Here is a 9,581-nt window from a genome sequence, read left to right as displayed (position 1 = left end):
GAATCGCACCATGGATTAATTTTATTTCTAATGAAACAGAGTTCAGTTCTTGTTGATTTGAACGGAAGTCTGTTTACTTCACAGTTGCATGACCTTTCCTAAGGAGAGATGAACAAATAGTTTATTTTTTAATTACAGATAGAAAACTGATGAATAAACAAAGGAACAGTTGCATCAAAGTCAAGCGCGGTGACACAAAGCAATGTGTCTGAATGACTTACAGGAAGATAGCGAAGAGTTTGCTTGCATGGGTATGCATGTCTTTAAGGAAGCTGTGTCAAGAAAGCGTCCACCACAGCATGGGTAGTGACTTGTGAACGCCACATCCAGAAACTTCCTTTACAACTGGCAAACAGCGCCTCCAGCTGGAGAGACTCAACCCCTAGCAATGGTTATGAACTGGGTAGGAGACTCTGAAACCTGTATGTTTTGGGAGCATCCTCAGCCGTGTCAGTTTCAGTCTCCTCCTGAGACACAAAAAACCTTCCTCGTCCCTCTGGTCTGAAATGCTTGATTCAAACGAAATTACCGGAATCATACTTTACACATACATGTAACCATTCCCTCAGACCTTGCAAACCCATGTGTAAAAGGCCCCAGCTTACATTCTGCTTGCTCTCTTTTTCCAGTGTTTGGAAGATCCTAAATATTGAATGTTTTTTTTTTTTTATAGGAATCAAATACCACAGAGCCCCATTTCTAAGTCATTGACAGAAGAAGAATTAAGAACAATGATGATGCCATGTCTAATAACAGAAACTTCAAAGGATTCAGGTTACAGAAAACCAGAATACACCAAGCAAAACTCTTCATTATATGTACTCCATAAAGATAACGGGGGAGCAGGGGGAGCCTCTGTTGGATCTCAGCTCTGGTGCAGATTAACAACTGAAGCATTGTGCTCATTTGGTACTCAATTTCTGTCACAAGGGCAGCAGCACTAGACTGGGGATACAGCTCCATGGTAGAGCTGGTAACTAGAGAACACACGTCTTGGCTTTAAAACCAGTGATAAAGGAAAAATTGAAGAATGAAACAAATCCTCAACAGAATGGTTTATAAAGTATTTATAGCTACAATGTTCATAGGAATCACAAGAGTTAATATTACTGTTGATTTTAAAATAATTTAAAATTTATTTTAATTTAATTTAAATTATTTTAAAATCATCTGTATTATCCCAGGGAAAATGAAACTATGGATTCTCAACAGTATGGTTGCCTGAACAAGACTAAGATAATAACATCCCTTGGCAAACCATCTTAGACATGGGAAATCCCACAAGGTCTCATCTCTACATGCAGAGCTACAGGTGAGCAATGGCTGCAGAAGAAAGGAGAATAAGTTTCTTCCAGACATGAGCTCCCACGTAGCTTATCCAGTCCCAAGAGGTCATTCATGTACACATATCCATATAATTCATGTAAGCAATGATAAAAGGGGTTAATGGTGGTGGTGGTGTGTGTGTCTGTGTGTGCTCTGTCTGTCTGTTATGTGTGGAAGACAATAATGACTAATAAAGAATATTTTATGAAATGGAAAAAAGAGGAGGATCTAGGAAAAGTCAGAGAAGCTAAGGAGGGTGATATTGATGCAGAGTTCATGTAAGAAGGTCTGAAAACACAAATCAGTACTCAAAAATATAAACTTTAGAAAATATTTTTATATAAGAAGAATCATCTCTCCAACAGAGGAGCCACTCTGACAGAGGCCTCCGTCAGCAGAACCAGAGATGGCATCAGTAGATTTGAAGACCTATGTGGACCAGGCCTGCAGAACTGCAGAGGAATTTGTCAATGTCTACTACACCACCATGGATAAGTGGTGGCTGCTGTCCTGCCTGTACATGGGCACGGCCACCTTAGTGTGGAATGGAAATGCTGTTACAGGACAAGAATCCTTGAATGAGTTTTTTTGAGATGTTGCCTTCCAGTGAGTTCCAGATCAACATGGTAGACTGCCAGCCTGTCCATGATGAAGCTACACCAAGCCAGACCACAGTCCTTTTGGTGATCTGTGGAACAGTGAGTTTGAGGGCAGCAAACTGGTTCCGGAAGACTTGAACCAGAACTTCATCTTGACTGCCCAGGCCTCACCTGGGAACACAGTCTGGAAGATAGAAAGTGACTGCTTCCAGTTCCAGGACTGGGCCAGCTAGTGGGGTAAGAAAGGCTTCTTGGCTTCGGCCCAGCTCCGCAGAGTAATGCCAATCTCAGATCTCAGGATGTGGAGGACACAGTTCATGTTTCTTGTCACAGCAGCACTGCAAACTGGATGTTAGACTCCTAAAAACCCCTTTCCTAGTTATATACTGGTTTGTCATAGTTGCCTTTTGAAAGTAGTAAACTTTCTGTTTTTCTACTTAATCAGTAGAGACCCTCTTTCTGGAAGTTGACAAATAAATAATATGAATGTTAAAATAAATCGTCTCACATGCAATATATTTTTTTTTATTTTTCTTCTTAACCAAACTTTTTAAATTACTAAGCCATGGAATCGTTTTCTCTTTTCTTCACTGTAAATTGTTGCACATTTTTTTCCCACTGAAATAATTACCTGGAAAGGATTTAAAGGAAGATGAAGTAGGAAACATTGCAGAAGAAGGTGCAGAAAGATTGTAAAAGCTAGATGATCATGGAGTTTATTTGTGTCTTCTAGTAACATCACAAGCTGTACTCAAAAAATCTCACCAACATGCCGGCCCAAATGTCTGAGTGAGCAAAGCTAACAATGAAACAAAGCTGAACAAAGCTGACTTGAACATGAAATAATGAATGAGGAAAAGCCCATACACACACACACACACACACACACACACACACACACAAATACATATGTGCATTCAAGAACAATTGATAAAAAAGAGCTTGGATTTGAAGGAGATTGGTAGGAAGTATCTGGGATGGTCTGAAGGGAAGAGAAAGAAATGAGAAAGATTATCTTTTCATTAGATTCTAAAAATGAAAAAAACAAATTAATCATTTTGAAAAATACTTTTAAAAGCAAAAGAGTTAGTAGAAATTTCTTCTAAGAAAAGCATAAGCTTTTACAAACATTAATCCACTATTAGAGTTAATTGTAAATATTATATATGTGTTTTACAGCTCTATATTATATCATATTGTGAAAATTCATTATATTAATGATTCAAAACAAGTGAAAAGTTACTTTATTCAGGATGCTGATGTTAATTAGATAGTAACCAAATCTGGCATTATATACATCCTATTGAGAAATAAGTATGAATTCAAAATATGATTATAAATCCAAATAAATACATTAATATTTTTATTTTTCTATCATTGTATACACAGCAGAATTTTAATCTTCTTTTAAAATTTTTTCCCAAATTTATAAATACTAAAAATAGAAAGCAAATTCAGCAAACTTCTTGAATAATAATTAATGTAAAGCATAAAACTTCTTTTATATATCCTAGAAATGAAGAAATCAAATCTGATCTCTTAAAAATTCTACTAGTAGCCAAGAAAGTAAAGTAATTAGGTAAGACTTGTTAGATATGTGAAATGTATGTATGTAGTAAAATTACCAAATTTAGAGAGTGTAATAGAAAATTTAAATACATGGACAGAGTATTTGTTTTCAATGAAATATAAGAGCACATGTTATTAGGATGTAATTCCTTCCACTCAGCTACAGATTCAACAGCCACCCCTTCAAGATTTTGGTAAGCAGATTTGTGAATATTGGGAAATGATTCTAAATTGAATATGAGATGACTTGTTTTGTTGTTTATCTTACTGGATCAAGTTTTCTAAAATACTAGAAAACTATATTTCTGTTTCTGTGGGGTTGTTTTGAAAGCTCACTCAAGAGTCAATGAATGTGGGAGACAGTGCCCAAGAAGCTGAGGGGAGAGCAGTATAACAACATGTATTCTTAGTAGCTATGGCTTGGACACCGGACTCCAGCATCTTCTTTTGAATGTGAGCTCCCCAGAGTAACTTCTCAGGGAACTCCCATGTGGCTAACCATAAACTGGAACTGACTCACTGGTCACATTTATGGGAAGTTTTCAGCTTTGATTGAGTACAAATCCTGGTTCTTAATGTCTAAACTGAGGGCGGCAACTGAAGGATTAGGCAGTTTCTAGTCCCTCGTGGGGCCATATTTACAAACGTGTGTTTTCCTGTAGGGAATCCAGAAAAATAAAGTGTGAAAAGCAAATGAAGTAGGAAAGTCAACGCAGCACTTAAGGAAATGGGGAAAAGAGTAACAAAACTGTTCAATATCAGAAAAAAAAAAGGGACCTAAAGCAGAAGAACAGAATAGAGAGTCCAAAAACTAACTCACAGAGTTAAATGTTCTTTGACAAAATAACCAGAGGTATTTAAAACAAATTACAGTGGTAGACTTTTCCTGGAAATAGTCTCTTTTCTGCTATAGAAAAATGATCTTATATTCGCTCACCATATTTCTTTTTTTGAGAAAAACAAACAAAAATATTTTAATTAATTTATAGAAATAAATGCAAAATATAAAAGCCAGCATTGGTTTGATAATTATCTTTGACTGATATCACAAAAGTATCAGTTAAGGCAGTTGAGAATTGATACTGAGATGATTAATATTTTAAAACTTATTTTCTGAATTAAAGCTGAGATTAAATGAAAAGAAAGGTCACAGTGACAATTTGCTGAGGTACAAGACACAGGAAAAGGCTGAGATTCACATATATGAGCAAAAAAAGGATATCTGAGTCATGCTATGTGTGTAGAATGCTAATTTTCTATGCTACCAGAGCAGACAAGTCATGGAAGTCACAGGAAATCAACAGAGACACTGTGGAGATGGGAGGATTAAACATGTACAGCATGCAGAGTTTTTCAGTGCAGAAATCATTCTGTACAACACAGTATTTGTAATACACAAACTCAGGTGTGCAAATCAATTTTAACTGTATATATTATTTAGGAGATTGATAACCTGAAGGTGAAAATTAATCAATTTTTGCAACGGATGTGTGACATGATCTTTTGAGATACATGCACTTATATTAAATGCATTTGGAAGTGAGTGTATATGAGATTAAAGGCAAGGAAATTGTTATTGATCTAGCTGATAACATTGGATCTGTTTTTGTGTGTGGAGCTGTGATTTTGACAACACTAACACAACCGTATATGAACAGCTAATAATTCGGTAACCACTATAAGTAAACAACTAATTAAAATAATAGAGGAGATAAAAGCTGAATTTATCACTATGAAAATGGAAGAATATAAAAAGAAAAAGAAAGAGAAGAATAGACATAAGCAAGGGAAGGTGACCAAAGTCATTTATTTCTACAGTGACAGAATGGAATCAAAGTTAGTCAGTACTTGTGTTAATTTTCCATGTTTTTACATGTGTGTGTTCATATGTCAGAGTGCTTGTATGGCAGTTAGAATGAAACTTAATGCAGTGGGTTCGCTTTTTTTTTTCTTTTTAGTTTTTCAAGATAAGGTTTCACTGTGTAGCCTTAGCTGAACTGGAACACACTTTGTAGACCAGGCTGCCCTTGAACTCATAAAGATTCACCTGCCTCTGCCTCCTGAGTGCTGGGATTGAATAAAGGTGTGAACAACCACCATCTAGCAGTTCTCTTCCTTTCAACACTAATTTTCTGGGAATTTGACACAGGGTACCAGACTTGGTACCAGGAACTTTTACTAACTAAGCTCACCAGCCTGGAAGCTATGTTTAATATAAAACAGACACCAATGACTACCTAGGGAAATATAAACAATGCATAGGTTTTCCACATGAATGTATTTTCTTCTGTTCCAACGGAGAAAACCTGATCACAGATTATTTTTTCCAGAGTCATTTTCCAAAGAACCCAGAGATCTTAGTATACAAGATAACTATAGAGAAATTGGTACCATAACTAAGGAACACACATAGAGAGAAAACTATAGTATTGTGCAATATCACAAGGACCTATGCATCAACAAAAAGGGATTCTGATAGCTAGAGTTTAGATTCTGATAGCTATAGCCAATTAAAAATATTGAATAAATAAACCATTGTATTAAGTAAAAACACATGATTAAAATTGGGTATGAATACAATATTTACTAAAATGAGAAAATAAGAGGAAAATTGTCTCAAGGTCAAGAATTCCAAGTATGTCTTTACATGCTTCATAATGCTATGGAGCACACATACATGCTCATTGTGAAGTATGATTTCTCCACAAATGACAGTGTGCTCATAGAGGGAGAAAGTGTAATCTAGAATCTAAAACAGCTTAAGCAAGTGATAGAATAAATTTTGACATTGTTAATTATGACATGTTGATTATGTATTCTCTGTCATGAAAATACACTTTACCATGGTGGTCTTCTAAAAAATCTGAATCTCTGATAAAACATCATGAAAATCCTAATTGGAATTTTGCTCAAAGTATCTGGTCATTACTCTACCCAACCCCCCAAAAAGCAATTAAGACTAATCAGTACCAGGAACTATGGAATATGTCAGAGTTGAGAATTTGACATGAAATGAATTCTATCGATATTTTACTTAAAACTCTCTCAGCGTAAACATGCACAGGTCACTTACAATGGAACCATTCATTAATGTGATAAATAAAGCATGAAGGTTAGGCTGTTACCAATTGAACTGTTAGTGTGGTTTCAGTAACACTTATGCTGATCAACATAAGTTCATTGAGTAGGAAGCATTGTACCATCTTGGGTCAGTGTATATTGGACCTATTCAGGTCACCAGAACGCACTTCCTCCACTGAAACAGGACTCTAGGGGATTATTTAACAGTGGCACCTGAGTTGTAGTAGGTTTGTGAATCTTATATTGGGTTTGATTTATTTTATTCACTTCTGTATCTTTCAATCCAAACCTACTAGCTGCATATCCATAGGTGCCAGGCATCATGCTATGAATTGTAGAATATTTGTATTGATCTTCTCAAAAAAAAATTACATCATCGGCTGAGCTATTAATGATGAGATTATTTTGCAAAAAGCAATACCTGTTAAGGAAAATGCACTGAGCAGGGCCTGCATCCCATCATGGGTTATGGTATGGGATGTCCTTCTGGATATGTCTTGCTTATATTAGTTAATGAATAAAGAAACTGTCCTTTGTCTGAACAGGGAAGAGTAGAGGTAGGCATGGAAAACTAAACTGAATGCAGGTGTAAGACAGTGGAGTTAGGAGAAGCCATATAGCCCTGCCAGAGACAGACACTGGATGGAAACTTACTGGTAACCCACAGCCTCGTGGTGATACACAGATTAATAGAAATTGGTTTAATTAAGATATAAGAGCTTGCCAATAAGAATCTAGAGCTAATAGGCCAATCAGTGATTTAATTAATACAGTTTCTGTGTGGTTATTTTGGGCTGAGCAGCTGGGAACAAACAAGTGGCTTCTTGCCACATGCTGTGGTACAATGGTCTATACCCTGTTACTTGTATTTTAAATAAACACTGATTGGTCTATTAGCTCAGACTCCTTATTAACTCTTATAACTTATATTAACCCATAATATTTGTTTGTGTTAGCCACGTGGCTTGGTATGCTTTTGGCAAGGCAGTCACATCTTCTTTGCTCTGTGTCTAACTTCCTCTCTGTCTGGGTGACGATTGCATGGTGAAATGTCCCTCTTCCCAGTATTCTTGTTGCCCTGCCTCTACTTCCTGCTTGGTCACCCCACCTCTACTTCCTGCCTGGCTACTGGACAATCAGCATTTATTTAAAATACAGGTGACAGGGTACAGACCATTGTCCCACAGCACTTCCCTCTACTTTTTTTTTTAAAATAAGAACTCTCAATTGAATGTCCTTTGTTTAGCTTTTCTACTGACAATTATCCATAACAACTTGTAACCAACATTATAAACAAAGGCAAACATCCATAATCCATTTGTGGGGGAATGTGGATGTAGTTTTCCAGGCTAATTACTGCTGATTGGGGGTTCTGATAATCTTATGAGGACCTAAAGAAAATTTAGAATTATGATCAAGTCATGACTGGAGTATCCAGTGAAGCTTAATCATCTTAGACAGCAGTCTTGAATCTGTTCTGAATGTAGAACTGAGACATCTGAGCCATCTACCCCTATTAGAGATTTCTCAGGGTTTTTATCTTGATCAAACCTGATTTTTTTTTAACATGGAATGAATCCAAAGCCTCCCATTTTCTGTGGAAACAAAAGCAAAACCTCTTCTTCAAAGAAACATATCTTTTGACTTCAATTTTGAATCCAGGTATTTTCAAAATACCTATCTTGGATTAATTCAGCAGCATTTTTAAACAATCATCTTTTAGTAGCTGTTGCTCCTTCCTTAGCATTCAAACAATTCAAAGAGAAGATAATAATATACAGTATCCATATTCTCGGTGTGTTTTCCATCTTTACGTGACTGTATTTTAAACTCTTTTATTTTTATTTTTAAATTTTGGCTTTTTGAGACAGAGGTTCTCTGTGTATCTTTGTCCTGAAACAGTAGACCAGGATGTACTTGAAGTCACAAAGATCACCTGCCTCTGCCTTCTAAGTACTAGGATTAGAGGGATGTGGCACCACATCTTGAAGTCATAGAGATCTGTCTGCCTCTGCCTCCCAAGTGTTGGGATTAATGGCATATGCCACCACACCCAACTCTCCTTTTTCTTTTTTCTTTTAAAGACTTTATCCTTCTTTTTTTTCTTTCCCAAGCCTACATATATTTTTAAACACACCTTAAATTGTTTAGAGGCTTTTTTTTTATCTGAAATTATCTTTATTGTATCTCTCTTTTTCTGACCACATGAATCTTTAATTCGCTAAGCAATATGGCTAGGATTAAAGCCGTGGCTTTGACAGCTGGATCCACCACATTCTTTAGCCTCATGATAGAGGTATTGACTGGAGCCATGTTTATTGCCACAACTTTATGGAGTTTCAAGGTCTGTGCTACCACCAAGAAGCATGCTGTAGGCTATTCATAAACACCATTTAAGTGTTTTTTTTTTTGGCAGAGCCTCGTTAAAAGGCTGCAAAATAGTTGCAGTAAGAGCTGTGTCAAGAAGCCTCTCTAGCAAACAGAGCCATATGAGAAAATACTGCTATCAATAAGCCATGCTTAACTCTACTCTTTTCTGTCTAGAATTACTTCCCAAGCTCTCTCAGGCTTTATGTGGATGCAGTTGTCCACGTGGGTGTCATTTGTTGACTAACATTAAAAGCTATGGGACCAGGCAGGACAGAAACTTCAGTTAACAGCCACAGGGTTACATTATTGAAACTATTAAGGATTTAACATGATCAAATATGTGGTAAGTGCTGGACAGAATCTGTAACTTCAATCATTGGAGATCTAATGCATTCTCAAGACTTATGTGTGCATACCAGGTATGCATGTTGAACATATATGAATTTAGGCAAAAATCGTAAAAAACAAATGAAAATATCTACCAATATTTTACACACAAATTACTGCTGGAAGAAATATACAGCAAGGAAGAGAAGCAATTAATAGTAGGAGCCAGATATTTTCTATGAAGTAGAACGCACCATTGTAGATCATTTTGCATCTAAAATACTTTCTAATCACTCTACCTATGATTTC

At 36.3% G+C, this 9,581-nt stretch overlaps 1 pseudogene; it reads left to right on the top strand.

Annotated features, from left to right (window-relative positions):
- Positions 1-1,732: 1,732 nt before the first annotated feature.
- Positions 1,733-2,158, top strand: LOC121433728 (annotated as a pseudogene).
- The last annotated feature ends 7,423 nt before the right edge of the window (positions 2,159-9,581 follow it).

The sequence above is a fragment of the Microtus oregoni genome, unplaced genomic scaffold (assembly GCF_018167655.1).
Source record: "Microtus oregoni isolate MIOR12 unplaced genomic scaffold, Mior012 000040F_ref0000088, whole genome shotgun sequence".
Classification (NCBI taxonomy): Eukaryota; Metazoa; Chordata; class Mammalia; order Rodentia; family Cricetidae; genus Microtus; species Microtus oregoni.
This window is presented reverse-complemented; position numbering and strand designations above follow the sequence as displayed.